We start from the raw sequence: 16,284 nt of genomic DNA, 5'->3' as shown, positions 1-16,284 counted from the left end.
CTCATCATCAATGGTACCGTTTATTACGGTTACTATTGTAAGACTCTTGAATTCACCCAAGAGACTGTTTATCTACTTCGGTGCTGCTGTTTTTGTTAGCTACAGAGTTGAAATGGGCTCAGCAGTTCAATGAACGTATGATTAATTCCGTCTCGGTCTTTCTTTTTTTTTTTCCGGACCAGTTTAGTCTTTCGCGCCCTGAGAACACAGTGCCCCCCTGACCCGGCTGGCAGGGGCAGAAAGAAGCAGCATGAAAGATGGTGAGGAATGCCATGGGATAAAGTAGGGCTTCAAGAGCACTGGCACTGCAAGGGCTTAGAAATGTGGAGAGCCTGCCCCTTTCTTTGGACACTTGTGAGAGAACTATCAAGCAGCCCAGTCTGATGGGACATCTGGCCTTTTCAACCACGGCTCTACAAAACAAGTGGAATGCGCACTGGCAATTATGAACTTTCACGTGGGAAGTTTGCTCCCGTTGCTCTGCAGTCTTTGACAAGGTGTGTCCTTTACGTAGGGTAAACACATAAAATCCCTCCCGGGACATCCTCAGAACATTTTGAGCCGCACTGACCAGAATTTACTGTAGATTGTTGCACTTTGAATCATCACTGGAGTACAGTACAAACAGAGCAGGAGAGTCTCATTTATATTACATGTCAGCACTTAGTTTGTTGAAACTCCACACAACAAATGAGAGAGGTAATTCTGCTACTTCTGATAATTCCCTCTCCTCTCTAACCCATGTCATTGCCACCGTTGATTCCATATCCAATTGGCTTGCAATAGTCCTAAAGCTGTCCAAACAGCCAGCTTCTCACACCGCACGTGTCCGCGGAGAGTTTGCCTTCAACCCACACCAACAAGTGTGCTAACAAACACTCTTCACACACACACACATACGCACACATACACACACACGCTCAAAGAGGAGAAGAAAAACGTGCGCATGTATCCCCTGTGCGCTGACGCAAGTGGGTCAGAGCCGCAGTGGGTCTTCAAAACAGTTCCAACACCATGTTCAGGATAACAGTATCAAGGATTAAATTCTAATACACACAATCACACACAATGCAAAACATTACACGGGACATGTTGCCGAGCATAACTACGGTTTGGGATCATTTAGTTCTTTGTTATGCAAGAGGAGTTTGGCTCATGTGTTTGATTATTTGTTTGGCTGACAAAGCTGGAATTTCAATGTCCTCCCCTGAGCGGGTCAAAGTTCAAGGGTATGAATGGAATGAACTGAAGGGCAACACAAAGAAGTGATCTTGTGGGAAACGGTATTACTGGCATTCCTAAAATATGCACATCCAGTGGAATGTTCGAATCACTTGCCTTGCTTCTTAATCTTTTCTCACACTGACTATAGCTCAGAGAGCTACATGAAGTGGAGTGTGTGTCGTAACGACCGGACTATTTGGCACATGGTCATGAGTGCAAGTCTAAGTGGAAAAACATTGAAGGCTCGATAAGGCCTGTAGCAGAGGACAAGATATTGTTGACTTGTTATGTTTTATGTCGCTTGTCCTATCTCCTGTGTAGCCAGATGTTGTTTCCTCATTATAACCTAATGAAGACATATCGCTGTGTTATTCCTGTCACCCCCGTCCCCTCCATAAACAAAAAAACAGAGTGCAGGGCTAAGTGTCAGAGAGCTCATGAATGGTCTATTTGGTAGGCTTTAATTCTTTGTGGAGTGGAGAGGCTTGTTTCCTGCTTGCGAAAAACGCATTAGTTATAACAAAGAAGGCCCATGAGCAATGAGTGGCACAGGAAAATACTTCCTTTCTTTTAAATGCATTTTGTTATGAGCAGTCAAAACACATAAATGGCCTCTAACTCAACGGCAAAAAAAACCAAAACATAAGCAAAGACTAAACCAAGTCAAGTAAAATGACTAAATGCAGGATTTATATGGCAATTTTTGAATGTCAGTAAGAGGCGGCGGTGGGGGTGCTGTTGGGGTTTCGGAACGATTCAAACTAAACTCAAATTGCAGGTAAAAAGACACTCGTTCCAAAAAATAAACAAATATATCAACGGGACAAGGAAATGAGTACATGCAAGAACACAAGAAGGAACAAACAGGAAGTGAACGAAACCTAGTTACAGAACAAAAAGACAGAGGGCAACGGAAAGAGATAACAGATCGACATGGGGGCCAAACAAAAACAGACCGGGCGTAACTACTCCAAGACGTGACAGGAGTCAGCAACACAGAAAAGATAAGCTTAACTTGAAAATAACACAAAATTAAATCACATCTGGCAGATTAGCATTTTTAATAAAGGGATAAATAATTAGCCTTGCATTACCGGTACTTTAACCAAAATCCAAAATGTTTTGCCAAACATGGGACATAGAAATTTGAGCATTTCCGAGAATTTTAAGCACTGATGGGAAAACGACCACATGAGGTGGTCAACCAGGGTGACGATTGGGCGTGATGGAAGGAAATGTCGGGAATGTTAAGCGGTTCCTGGGGCGCAGATGGGATGAAGGAGGGAATAACTGGACCGGAGAGGAAGAGGAAGGGTGGCATGTGAAGTGGAAGTTGGTACAGTATTTCTGTTCAAAGATCATCATTTTACTACACAGTTGCAGTTGTGTGTTTTCCCGTTTCGTCAAAGAAAGATCTTTTCATCATGTTTGTAAACTAGAGGCGCTGAGGTTCTTCTGCGTAGCAAAACGCAAAAGACTACCCTGAACTGCCTTTATTTTAAATCTTTTTTTTTTTTTTAAATCGTCATGTTAAAGTGATGTTGAGAAAGTACAAGAAAAAAAAGTAATAATGATAAGTCAGGGCGGCCCGGTAGTCCAGTGGTTAGCACGTCGGCTTCACAGTGCAGAGGTACCGGGTTTGATTCCAGCCCCGGCCTCCCTGTGTGGAGTTTGCATGTTCTCCCCTGGCCTGCGTGGGTTTTCTCCGGGTGCTCCGCTTTCCTCCCACATTCCAAAAACATGCGTGGCAGGCTGATTGAACACTCTAAATTGTCCCTAGGTGTGAGTGTGAGTGCGAATGGTTGTTCGTTTCTGTGTGCCCTGCGATTGGCTGGCAACCGATTCAGGGTGTCCCCCGCCTACTGCCAGAAGACAGCTGGGATAGGCTCCAGCACCCCGCGCGACCCTAGTGAGGATCAAGCGGCTCGGAAGATGAATGAATGAATGATAAGTCAGAAGGGTTGTCTTTGTTTTATCGTTTAATAAAAGCAGACTTTAACGACATGGTTAAAAATTCACTTCCAATCCAATGGCAAAACCCGGTGTCATTTTTTATGCTCAGCAGGGTTGTCGGTATCTGTTGAATATAACTATGAAAGTAACTTGTAATCTAATTATATTGCTTTTTTTTTTTAAATCAAGTAGCATGTAATTGAACCAAGTTCCTTTTTCAAGGTAACTGTGGCAACGCTGCCAGATGTTCCCCATAGGTTGTTCTTCACATTACAGCAGCATAGAGGAAGCTTTCGTTTTCAAGAAAGCTAAAATAATCAATTAAGCCATTTATCCTTTATCCTCATTACCTCTGCCTTGGTCAAAGCATTGCTTGAGCTTTTGACATAAGGAAGTAGGTGTGACATAAGGGCTTGAAGGTTGAAAGCCCGCCTCACGTTGCCGTGGCTTGGCTTATTGTTGTGAGTTATGAGCGAGTGCAGCACGGACAATGTGCAGAGAGCTTTCTAACTAACTGACAGCGAGTGTTTGACATCCTCGAGGGGCGCAACGGTGCATAGCAGAAGCTGTCCACTGGCATCTAGAACTCATTGTCAGCAAACAGCTTGTTCTCAGGAGAATTTTGGAGGGTTTCCTAGCAAAAAAAAAAAAAAAAGTACAGCGCAACCTTTGAGGTTGACCATAATCCCTTCTAGGATGAGGGTCAACATCCGATTTGTTGGTGTTTCATAACAACTCAAAATAATGGAAACGGACTTATAAATAGTCAAACCGTCACTGACAACAAGCCTTTGTTGACTATGTCAGGTCATATTTTAACATTCTTACCAGGCATAAAAGTTCTTCACTACCGTTAGTCAATCGTAAAGCAATCAAACAAAAAGTCTAAAAATCACCCATTGAAACCTGCCATCATGAGTTCTCGTGTGATGTCTGTGGGTCAAAAACATCATTCAAATTTTCAAAAAATACATGACAACTTTTATTATGATATATTAGCTGGTTCGCCGCCCTCCGGGCGGCTCATCAGCTAGTTCCTGCGGAAGGCTGGTAAGGTGGGCCTTCGGCCCACAAAAGTGTTGTTGCTTGGTTCAACTTTTTCTTCATCTTCATTGCTTATCGCGAAAATAAAGAGATGTTTAGCTCTACTAAATAACTAACAATTTCATTGCAATGCTTGTGGGTAGACAACATTTTTTCGCTAAGATGCCCGTGCGATCGTAGTGAGCCACTGCCTGAGCGGCGCAGTGGCGGCGCGCAGTGGCGGCGCGCAGCGGCGCGGTGAAGTAGGTACGTTTTGAAAAGGGACAGACGGAAGGACAGACCGCGTGCGGGACGACGTGCAATATATATATTTATAGATAGATATAGATATATATACGCACGCACGCACACACACACATACACACACACACACACACAGCCGGATTATTCAGCACACTGAAAAACTGGCAAAACTCAGGTGCACAGATGCGCAATTTTCTCTTCAATTGCCTCCCAAAATTCTCTGAGATCCCTCGACTGTGCTTTGCTTCACAGCACAAAACAGGACGCACAAATGGAATATTTTGACTTTCACCCTTTCATGCACCCTGTAACCTCATAACATGATAAACCGTCCACTGTGGTAACCGCTGCCCCTGAAAGGGTGAACTGATCTCACACAAACTCCAATACTCCTCTCACTGGTGGACACAGTAACACAGGTTGTCGGAACAGAGACAAAACTTTGGCAGCCAAGTGGCAGTTGTAATCCAATTAAGTCTTTCTCTTCTGTTACATTTTCCAACCCAGTAAAACGCGACTCCACTTGGACTTGAACAGCTGCTCAATAAATAAATTCACCTCCCCTTTAGCAGCTAAAAGAGTGTCCTACTTGCCAACAGTCCAAACCAAAGTTTGAGTCGACAAAAACGGTTTGCCACATTGTCCACATTCAAAAAAAAAATCTATCAGGTAACTCAACTCAGGTAACTCCGATGGGAATGTATTTGCATGCGGTCATTGTGTACTGTGTATAACATTGTTAGCTGTATTTTAAAGATGAATAGAAGTTAGACACAAACTTGTTCTTGATTTTACTGTTTGGTGCTTTTATTACCGATTTGTCTTACCGTTTATTGTGCATGCTAAATCGCTCCATGTACAGCACTTTGTATGCAGCTATGGCTGTTTGAAAGTGCTCTATAAATACTGTTGACTTGACTTGACTTGACTTGTTATGTGAAGTGAAAGCGATGTTATCTCGATTAATATGAAAGCTTATGGCAAGGCCCAAATTTGTCAAAAATTTGTTGTCGTCATAAAAAGTGATTGACATTGATTGAGGTATTGACAGTAATGAATGCTCATTTGTGATCCATCAAAATTATTTTCTCCTGGCCATCTATTATTAGATTTTGACGCTTCGCTGCGACCTGAGGTGATACGAGTAACGACCATGGTGACCATACGCGGCAGCCGCGTTCACACTGTAAACTTTGACCAGACAGCAAACAGGAAAAAGGTCAGAGATGATAAATTGAAGGGACTGGACAAAGAGTTAGAAAGGTTGACTATGCTTTCAATAGTCTACTGTGAACTCTACAAAAAGGCAGGAAACTTCCTTATCAGCAGGAGAGTTTATCATAAAAATGGCATTTCGGATCGACTCAAACAGAAATGCACTCATGCTGCGGCATCAATAAATCTATTAACGCCATCCGCATACAGTATTGCATCATGTAAAGTATATCATAGTACAACTTGGAGTGAAGAGTGAGATCTGAATGTCCTCAGTGCAGGCTAGTCAGAATTCCAGAAAGCGCCCGATCAAACAAAGAGGAAGGCCAAGTCAAACACTTCTCGGACGTCAGTCTGGTTCAGACAAGCTCTTCATTAGCACACACGTCAGACCTGCATGTTGCACGGGGGTCCGATATTTCCACTCTGGACACCCAAAAATAATGTAAACATGATCTTGAACCCCGGTTTGTGGTTTGCATGAGCGTGATATTTTACAGATCGCGGTCAGACCTCTCAAGTTGAATACAATCCAGTTCGGGATGCTAAGGAAATAACAGAAACGCACTTACCAGTTATCACTGTCAAGCACTTGGTTTTGTTCATTTTAAAAAGCTTCAAATGGCTAATGATGAATTTAAAAAAAATCACTACAAAATGTCAAAACAATGAAACACGACCTAAACTTTAATTTCAAGTGATTGTCATGTTGGCCTCGATATTTGCGAGAAATACTCGAAAGATTAAAAACACTGCTAATCGGAAGACAGCAATGAAAAAAACAGTTTTTCATATTTGCTAAAGCAGTGGCCATGTCTAAGTCATACATGATAAAGAAAATCTGTTTTAAAAAAAAATCGGTTGTTTCGAGCCATATCTCAAACTTGATTGACAAGAAACTACAATGCCTGAAGGGGAAAAAAAAAATCTGAGACAGAAGGTGTCACTTACGAAATGTCAATCAGTTGTCGCACACTCGCAGGCACACTCATCACACCCGCGACCTCGCACCGATGGCTCAGAAAAGCGCCTCATTCATCCTAAGTCCGACTATAAACGTAATTGTTTTTACCTTTTTTTTCTTTTTTTTTTTTGCAAGGCCGCAGCGGTGACTACGAATACATTGACAATTGATTGACAACTCATAAGTCCTAGCTTCTGTCTTTCTATGTTGTTTTTCGTCACGCACGGTGGTTTCCTGCAAATCAAGTTCGAAGATGGAGGCCATGGGGGGGGGGGGGTTCACAGATCATTTTTTTCGTATCCTAGTGTCAAAGTCATACTGACTGTTTTCGTAAATATGGTAGGTTTTGTTCAAATTGCAAATTCTCTTCTTGAGGGGAGATGTTATATGAAGGCGAGGCTATGTTTGCAGAAAGACAAGACTTCACAGACCAGCCGAAAATATGGCCTTTATAATCTTTCCATAAAGAGCAAAACACACTCCAAGGGACAGGAGTAACCTCTAATTGCAACATTATTCATTCATTCATTCATCTTCTGAGCCGCTTGATCCTCACTAGGGTCGCGGGGGGTACTGGAGCTACTCCCAGCTGTCTTTGGGCAGTAGGCGGGGGACACCCTGAACCGGTTGCCAGCCAATCACAGGGCACACAGAGAAGAACAACCATCCGCACTCACACTCACACCTAGGGACAATTTAGAGTGTTCAATCAGCCTGCCACGCATGTTTTTGGAACGTGGGAGGAAACCAGAGCACCCGGAGAAAACCCAAGCAGGCCCGGGGAGAACATGCAAACTCCACACAGGGAGGCCGGAGCTGGAATCGAACCCGGTATCTCTGCACTGTGAAGCCAATGTGCTAACCACTGGACTACCGGGCCGCCAATTGCAACATTAACTGTCCTAAAATAAACCCTATAAATTATGGCAAATGTCATCACGGTCTTTCAGGAATAAATTATCCTTTGAGAGGCTTCTTTCCAAACTACAGCTTAACAACTCCCATCTTTTTTGTTTTTCTCATGATGCTTCTTACCACCGGCTTGAGGACCACTTGTGTCACTCTGACAAATAAAATGTTGCAACTCAGCCTCATTTCCTCGTGCTAAAAACAAGCATCCGCCAGGCTCCGACACGCAGTGTGTGTCTGCCTCTATTTAGACGTTGCTCACACATACAGACACAGCGAGGCAAAAAAGGAAGGGCGGGAACGAGCGTGAGTGTAAAAGCAAAAATCTCAGGCCGAGAGAGATGCTGATGGACAAATAAATCACATTACGGTGAGCCGAGGCTTTGCATGAAGTTGCTGCTTTGTGTTGCCTTCAAATAGCCTTATAGCATGTTATTTATCCACTTCTGCTGTTTGTTCCTCACATTGTATTGCGGTCGCGTAATCAAAAAACAAGAGGTATTCCCCAAAGAGCGACCACAATACCTCAGAGGCGAACGCACTTTTAACATTGTAATTCCTCAACCCCGTGCAGGGAACATGCGTTCCATTTTGATGGAAGCACTAAATTTAGAGATATGACTGAAATGAAAACTGCTTGAACCAGGACTTGCAGGAATATGATTAAACAACACACACTCATCTATGAACAGTAGGTGTCCAAAAATAGAGTGATGGAAAAATCTATACTGGTGTCGGGTTATATCCGCCCTACTGCTGCATGCGCGGTGGCCTGTCCAAACAACTGCCATACAATGGTCAGTGGGACCACATGTCAGTCACTGGCCTTTCTGCGCCACATAAGGCTTAAAGTATCCAAGTAAGGTCAATGGTCAAGTGGGTAGAGGCTCTCTGGGATGGTGCATGATCCAAGCTAATCCGCCAGTGAAAGGAGGTCATTCACGATGTTATTTCAAAATCACATGCGCAATTTTGAATTGCGATGTTGAGTCCAGATATGCAGCACATTATCTTCCCGGCTGCACGATTGATTATTGCATCAAGAGGAACGTAAGTAGCAATAAAAATATATACAGTATATCTACATGACAATAATGGGGCATAACAACGCACAGATTTCAGCCTAAATGCATTACCATTAAGCAGTCCCGGCTACATAAATCGGAGTACCGCTGATGACGTTAATTATTAATGTTAAGATGAGAGCGTGGTAATCATGTGAGGGGCAGAGAGACGGACAAAGATGTACCCATTTTTTTTTTTTATCCCTGTGAGGGTCAAATCACTTTTTCCTTCTCTCATGCCAGGGTCAGATTGTAAAAAAAAAAAAAAGTGACGATCACAGAGAAAAGTAAACAATTATTGTTTTCCAAAAAAACACACATAACCAAATCTTGAAAAAAAAAATAATAATACAACTCTGGTATTGTTTAGGGGGCCGGGCAAGATGTGGAAGTGGGCCATATCTGGCCCACGGGCCATAGTTTTGGGACCCCCTATTTAAACATCCGGAGTGAGGCGTCAGGGTCAAAGGTTATGTAGTCTCCCTGTTCTCATGTCGGCGTCTTCTGCTTCTGCCTGCATTCCAAAAACATGCACGTAATTGTTATTTGAAAACTGCCCGTAAGTGTGAACGTGATAGTCAATGGCTCTTTAAAAAAATATGTGCCCTGTGATTGACAGGTGACTAGTCTGAGCATATCCCACCCCCACTTTCCCAAAATCATCTAGGATAGACTTCAGCTCACCCAAGCTCAACAGAATAAGTTGTATTTAAGAAAAAAAAATGGATACATGTGGAGGCACGTGTCTTAACATGGTGAATGAGTTGCAAACCCCGCTCTTGTTTTTTTTTACAGATTTTCTGAATGTCACCAGATTAAAGTCTCACTTCCTAAAAATAGAAAAACGGGCTGCTTATTTTAATAAAGCTCCCTGAAATAAATGTGGAGTAAAAGTGACTCAAACGCGTCCAAATGGGCTGAGAGTGGCAAACCGAACTGCGCAGCAGCACGCAGTGAGTCAGTTTCACATTTCCATGTGGGATGAGAACCACAGAGACAAACACTGACTAAGATCACGGCAGATCTCATTCGAACTTGTCACACTGCACCCAGCCCGACACACCGATTCTCCCATATCTGTGTGCGTCCCCGCGGGCATGTGAGCGCGCATGCGTCTGTGTGTGTTGGCGAGACAGTGCGTGTGTCAGCCGGCTTGCATCAGCCTCCTAAAACTGCAAAGAAGCAGCCCTTCACCCCGACAACAATGTGTTTGTATGGAAACAGGTTATACGACGGGAAGCACCTTGCAGTGAGCGTTAACGTACGTCCATCTATAAAAACGCTTTCTGATACTGATTAGCAGGAATGGCATGTTTCTCTCGCTTCAGATGAGAGTTATAGCCAACATGCCAGGCACGTGTCGCATGTCAATATGCTCGCCTTATTCAAGTGTTTGCGCATGCAAGCTCGGGAGTTCAGTCTCCTCTCCATGACTCAAGTCTGCAAATGAGAAGAGAGGAGAAGAGGCGGGGAGCTCTCATCCGTTTTCCCTTGAGAGGAATTTTTGGTGACCACAGTAGGAAAAATTCTAAACATGACCAGTAACTTCTTAAAGCGAGAGCTGCATTTGACAACCATGTGCTTCCAGTGACTAACTTCAAATTTGGATGTTTGTGTAAGAAGAAAGTAAACACTTTGAATTGGATGTCAAAAGCTCGCAATGAAGACGTGCGTTGGATATCGGCCAATTTGACTGCAGTAGAAGCAGAAGGCCGCCTCAAACTGACAAACAACGCCAAGTGATGATCGAAAGTGGTCAACAGAGAACAACGTCAAGGTTACCTAACACATAAAATACACCAGAGATGCCGATTATTAAATGTAGAAGCGTGTACAATTTTCGCCAGATGTGTCTTGTGAATCAAAGCTCTGACAAAAAAAAAATATATATATATTAAATATATATATATTTAATATATTAACATAGGCGGCCCGGTAGTCCAGTGGTTAGCACGTTGGCTTCACAGTGCAGAGGTACCGGGTTCGATTCCAGCTCCGGCCTCCCTGTGTGGAGTTTGCATGTTCTCCCCGGGCCTGCGTGGGTTTTCTCCGGGTGCTCCGGTTTCCTCCCACATTCCAAAAACATGCGTGGCAGGCTGATTGAACACTCTAAATTGTCCCTAGGTGTGAGCGTGAGCGTGGATGGTTGTTCGTCTCTGTGTGCCCTGCGATTGGCTGGCAACCAATTCAGGGTGTCCCCCGCCTACTGCCCGAAGACAGCTGGGATAGGCTCCAGCACCCCCGCGACCCTTGTGAGGACCAAGCGGCTCGGAAGATGAATGAATGAATGAATGAATATATTAATATAAATAACTATTTATTTAAGATAAGATAAGATAAGATAAGATCAGATCAGATTAGATATCCTTTATTAGTCCCACACTTTTGTGTGCGTGTTTGTTTGTTATTTTTTTTATTTATTATTATTTTTGAGTGAGTGATTCCTATGTCTCAATTAATGGAAGCCAGTTGACGAGGAGGAGATGATTGTGGCAAAGCAAATTAATAAATGGGCAAATAAGAAATGACAATTTGCAGGAGGTGACACAGTGGTGACATTGCTGAACACACTCGAGCTGCTATCTTTCAGTTTGGTTTCATACAAACGAGGGAAGTGGTCAACGTGCAGTTCAGTCGGAGACGAGCACCCATCTGTTCAACCACACAAATTCGTCACAATATCTTGCAAAAGCCGGAGAAGATTCAAATGCTATCGTGAGACATGCAGTGTCGGGTTGAAGCACTTTTTTAAGACATCAAGGCCAAGATGATCAGCTTTCAGGACTCAATGAGATGAGCAGATGCTCAAGAAGGAAACGCTGCTATAAACAAACAAAAACACAAATTGCGGCCAAGTAAGTGAAGGAGAATGGATCATTTATTTGAAAATTAAATATTTTTAAATAAATTGTTATTAAATGTATTATTATTATTATTATATGTATTATTATTATTATTATTATTATTATTATGTATATTTAGTTCTCAAGTGTGACAGTTGGCCACGATCAGGAGCAAACTGTTTGTTTTGTTTTGTTTTGTTTTTTTACCAAGGCAAAAATGACAAAAATAATAACACGCTTACACACTTGAATCTGATTCTGGTGTGGAAGCAGTAATGGATTAAATTGCTTGTAACACTCTCAAAAATAATAATAATAATTAATGGGAGTTTGGTAAATGTAACCCATGAAATTTATATTTACTTAATTATTTTAGGCCGTAAAAGAAGAATAAAATTGAGGGTAAATTATAACTACACTACCTACAGTATTTTATTTCAGTCACAAGTGTTACCCTGAAAAAACTTCCACAAAAAAAAAAAAAACTAGAGATTCTACTGTTGTATAAAATCACCTTAATTGGGTTAATGGAGGACCTTAATTGGCTAACATTTAAAGAGGTTTCAGTTCCTCAAAGGTTGAAAAGCAGATTCACCATTTTACTCATAGCGATTGATTTTGAGCAATAATAATTAATTGAGCGGGACGTTCGTCGACTGGTTAGCGCGTTGGCCTCATGGTGCAGAGGTGCAGCGTTCGATTCCGGCTGCGGCCTTCCCGCTTGGAGTTTGCGACTTCTCCCCATGCCTGTGTGGGCTTACTCATGTTTACTCGCACATTGCAAAAACATGCACGGCAAGTTAATGGAACGTTCTAGAACGCTTCGTCAATCAAAGTGGCTGCAAATCGTTCCCCTACATTCAGTGGCTAGATTCTATGACGCCAGATGTGGTCAACCTCCGGTCCTGGAACCTTGCCCTCTTTCACCATTCTATCAACAGTGAAGTTGTTTAATGTCCTCTATCACTCGACAGTCTCTTCCGCCTCTCTCTTTCTGTCTCTCTCTTTCTCCGGTCCTCGGTCAGCAGACATGTTGCTCACTATTCCTGTGGGTTCTCTTATCTCCCCTTGCCCCTTCAGTCCTGCCCAGCCCTACCCATTGCTATCTTCACTGGCGACACCTTCTTATCCACCTCTCTCGACACGTATGCACACACAGACACGGTTGTTGATGCCTTGTGAGCCGTTAATGGAGTGATCTGAGCAGACTGTATATAAGCACAATTTAGAGCAACAGAGGCCTTTAAACGAGTAACACAATTTCTATTCAGTTCAAAAGCCATCACCTGACTGTGGCGAGCACCCGGTAGCTGGGCCAACACCCAAGTGGCCCGAAGAGGCAACATGGGTCCCACTTCCCATGGGCTTACCATCACTGGGAGGGGCCAAACGTCACCTCTCTTGCAGGGAAGGAACACGAGCTGATGTGTGAGCAGTTTTTTCTATAGGGATTGGACTCGCTTCCACTCTGGAGTTGCCCATGGTGAGAGGTGCAGAGCAGATGTGGGCAATGTTCAATGACTGAAGATTGGAGTTAACACCGGTGGATGAGAGGGTAGCCTCCGTGCGACTTTGGGTCAGGGGACAGGTGCTGGCTTTTGTTTGTGCCTATGCATCAAAGACCCGGAAGGGTGTGATTGCGAGGAATTTTTTTTCTCTTGCTTTCATTCATTCATTCATCTTCCTAACCGCTTGATCCTCACTAGGGTCACGGGGGGTGCTGGAGCCTATCCCAGCTGTCTCCGGGCAGTAGGCGGGGGACACCCTGAAACGGTTGCTAGCCAATCGCAGGGCACACATAGACGAACAACCATCCACGCTCACACTCACACCTAGGGACAATTCAGAGTGTTCAATCAGCCTGCCATTTTTGGAACGTGGGAGGAAACCGGAGCACCCGGAGAAAACCCACGCAGGCCCGGGAGAACATGCAAACTCCACACAGGGAGGTCGGAGCTGGAATCGAACCCGGTACCTCTGCACTGTGAAGCCGACGTGCTAACCACTGGACTACCGGGCCTCTCTTGCTTTCAAATGTAAAAATATCCGATCAATATGTAAGGATTAATCCATGTTTGGGTGTGTTTATGGCCATGCGTAATCTCGGAGTTGACACCCCTCCTCCTCCTCCTCCTCCTACATTTTATTCCCCACTCATTGCTCCATGCAATTTGACCTCAGGAAAGGTCAAATTTGCGTATGCATCCTTTATCCCTCCATCCCGCTCATCTCTTTCACGCTCCCAATTGCTGTGCTCATTGACATTGCCCATGCACACCATCCGACTTCTCTTTCTCTCTGTCTCTCTCTGTCTGCACCCCCGACTTGGTGTTCTCACTCTGTAAAACTTTCCCAAGAAGACAAACATCATGTGGTTCCGGGAAGAGGAGGTCACGCAGTGTAACGTCTTTGTTACTTCTTTTTTTTAATGTGCACATGTCCTGCATCCAAGAAACCTGCTTTTGACTTTGATTAGTTTGCCCTTTCACACGTGCATTCGCACACAGACACACACACAAGGCTCCTGAACCGATTGCACTGCTGCATATTGGCAGACAGCGAGACGGCCTCACCCTGAAGGAAGAATGGTTCAAATTCCACAGCTGATAGAAAAATACAGGAGCGAGACGGAACGGAGAAACTGATGTCAACTTCATCAGATTACCATAGAGCGCCGACATCGTCTGTTCTCTGCTCATGTTGACATACAGAAAAACGTATTGAACCTGCCAAAGGTCGAACGCTTTGGATTTTGAACATAATCTAATTCAATTCACACAAAGCTTTCCTGTTAACAACACACGAGGTGCCAGTGCTCCGTTGGCTTATTGACATCTTTTTGGCACATTTTCCAAAAGAAGAAGCAACCTCAAGACTGGCTGGGTAGCGAAGCAGATTTTTAAAAGACACAAAGAAGATACACGAAAGGTCATGAAAAGAAGGCAGATTTCCTAAACATAATAAGTAGCATGGTGTCACGTCATCAAATGTTTAACTTCTTTTTACACTTACATTCACATGACTGGCATGCAGGAATGGGTTGTTTTCAACATTAAAAGTTCAATGTGTCTGAATGGTGCAAAAGCGATGCAACACCACGAGCTAAAGTGTGAAAAAGTACAGTGACACATGTTTTTTTTTAGATCTTCTCAACCTTTTTTTTTTTCCCTGACTGACCATTTTCATATTCATTACATAAGCGTTTGTATAAAAACTCAAAACGAATGCCTCAGAGGGCACAATTGCTAGATGAAAAATTACAATGTGATTAATAGATCTAAAGCAAAAGGCATTCTCTGTTGATCTTCTGTTAAGACAAACGCCTTAAGGACGCACACATGATATGTTAGTCAGTCGCTTAAAGTGACACACCCACTAAAGTTTGATGAAATGTGTTTTCCTCTGGTTATCTTCAACACAATTATTCATCATGATTACTGGAAAGCCGTATAGAGTTATATGTTGAGAACAGATGTTTTGTTAAGATAAAGTACAAGTTATTCTGACAACTTTTTTTTGAAGCGGTACAGCCAAACCGTTACGCAACTCCCACCCGTCTTCTGTAAAGTTCTGCTGCGTGCACAAGCTCAAAACCACGTTGTTGTTGTTGTTGTTGTCATCGTGAGTGTGCATGCGTGTGCCTGTGTGTGTGTTTAAAGAACGTCATTCTTACCTTTTACAGACATCCACCACCGGGAATCAGTTCGCGTCTCTTTCTCCTCGACGTCCACTTACAGTTTTAACACCTTCCGATTGCTCTTCTGCTTCTCCCTGCAAGCCGCACACACATGCAATGATGAGGAGGAGAAGGAGGAGGAGGAGGAGGAGGAGGAAGAAGAGTTGGATGATGACATCTAATCAGAACCTTTCTTAGGACCGGTCGACCGAGTGGACGTCTATAGTTAGTCATAGTCATTAAGGTTTCTTCGGGTTCCGAAAATATGCTATTTTGGTGCTATTTAGTTTGTTTCCAAATCCTCCCCGTGTCTCCCTGTCTCACCGACACAGCAGATTCTCTTGGGAAGTCAACGCATGCCGCCACTTTCTTATTTTATTTTACATATCGGCGTGGTTGGAAAAAAAAATACGATTTCCCTCATTCCCCAGTTACCCTGAACGCATCTGATCACAAACTGCAGCAAAGTCAAATTTTTTTGTTTCTTTCTTGTGTCCCATCTCCTCGCCGAGTTAAAGTCCTACCTAAGGGAAGCAGATGACTGCCTTTGCGCTCTTCGTGCCCTCTCCTCGCCGTGGTCGCGCCCACTTATGTTGATGTTCCACTCCGGGCCAGCCTTCAGCAGCAGCAGCAGCAGCAGCGTGCCCCGACGTCAGCCGCATCTCTAGTGCGCTCCGAGCCACACCCATCCATTCATTCATAAAGTGGAGAGAGTGCCAGTCGGTGCTCGTGCATGGGCACGCGCACGTGTACGTACAGCAGTTGACACCGAAGTACACCATTCGCTGTAAAAGTATTGCAGCATAAAGTAGTTTTGCACAACCGGGCGATCCAATGGAAGAAACAAAATATAAGAAAAGCTGTTTGTGAAAAGACATCCTGTACTGTAATTACTTCTATTGAAACACTAAGTAGTCCTGCGCAATCTAGTGCGGTCCAATCCACGAAGCAGAGATGAGATTACCTGCCTTTGCAGAGATTTAGAGCAATGGATTATTATTGTGGTTGTATTTTGCATCACAGTGAGGTGCTTTGAGTATTTCCCCCGCTCTCAAAAGGCGCCCAGATTGTAACTCAAAGCATCAAAACCGCAATAGTAAACTGTTCGATTCATCAAACATTGGTTGACCTTTGTCTTGTCAGAATTTG

General features: G+C 43.6%; 1 protein-coding gene across 2 annotated transcripts in view; it reads right to left on the bottom strand.

The window, feature by feature from the left end:
- Positions 1-15,835, bottom strand: part of rhobtb4 (Rho related BTB domain containing 4) — a 40,090-nt gene extending 24,255 nt beyond the window's left edge. The window contains exons 1-2 of one of the 2 annotated variants that reach the window (XM_052067398.1): positions 15,660-15,835; positions 15,133-15,230 (exon numbers count right to left, since the gene is read on the bottom strand). The gene's annotated coding sequence lies outside the window, so the exon portion shown is untranslated. Of the gene's footprint in view, positions 1-15,132; positions 15,231-15,459; positions 15,633-15,659 lie in introns of those variants that run through there. The other variant, XM_052067399.1, reaches the window with a different exon arrangement.
- Positions 15,836-16,284: the final 449 nt, after the last annotated feature.

This window comes from Hippocampus zosterae, chromosome 6 (assembly GCF_025434085.1).
Source record: "Hippocampus zosterae strain Florida chromosome 6, ASM2543408v3, whole genome shotgun sequence".
NCBI classification, from domain to species: domain Eukaryota; kingdom Metazoa; phylum Chordata; class Actinopteri; order Syngnathiformes; family Syngnathidae; genus Hippocampus; species Hippocampus zosterae.
Note: the sequence above shows the minus strand (reverse complement) of the source record. Positions and strands in the feature narration are given on the sequence as shown.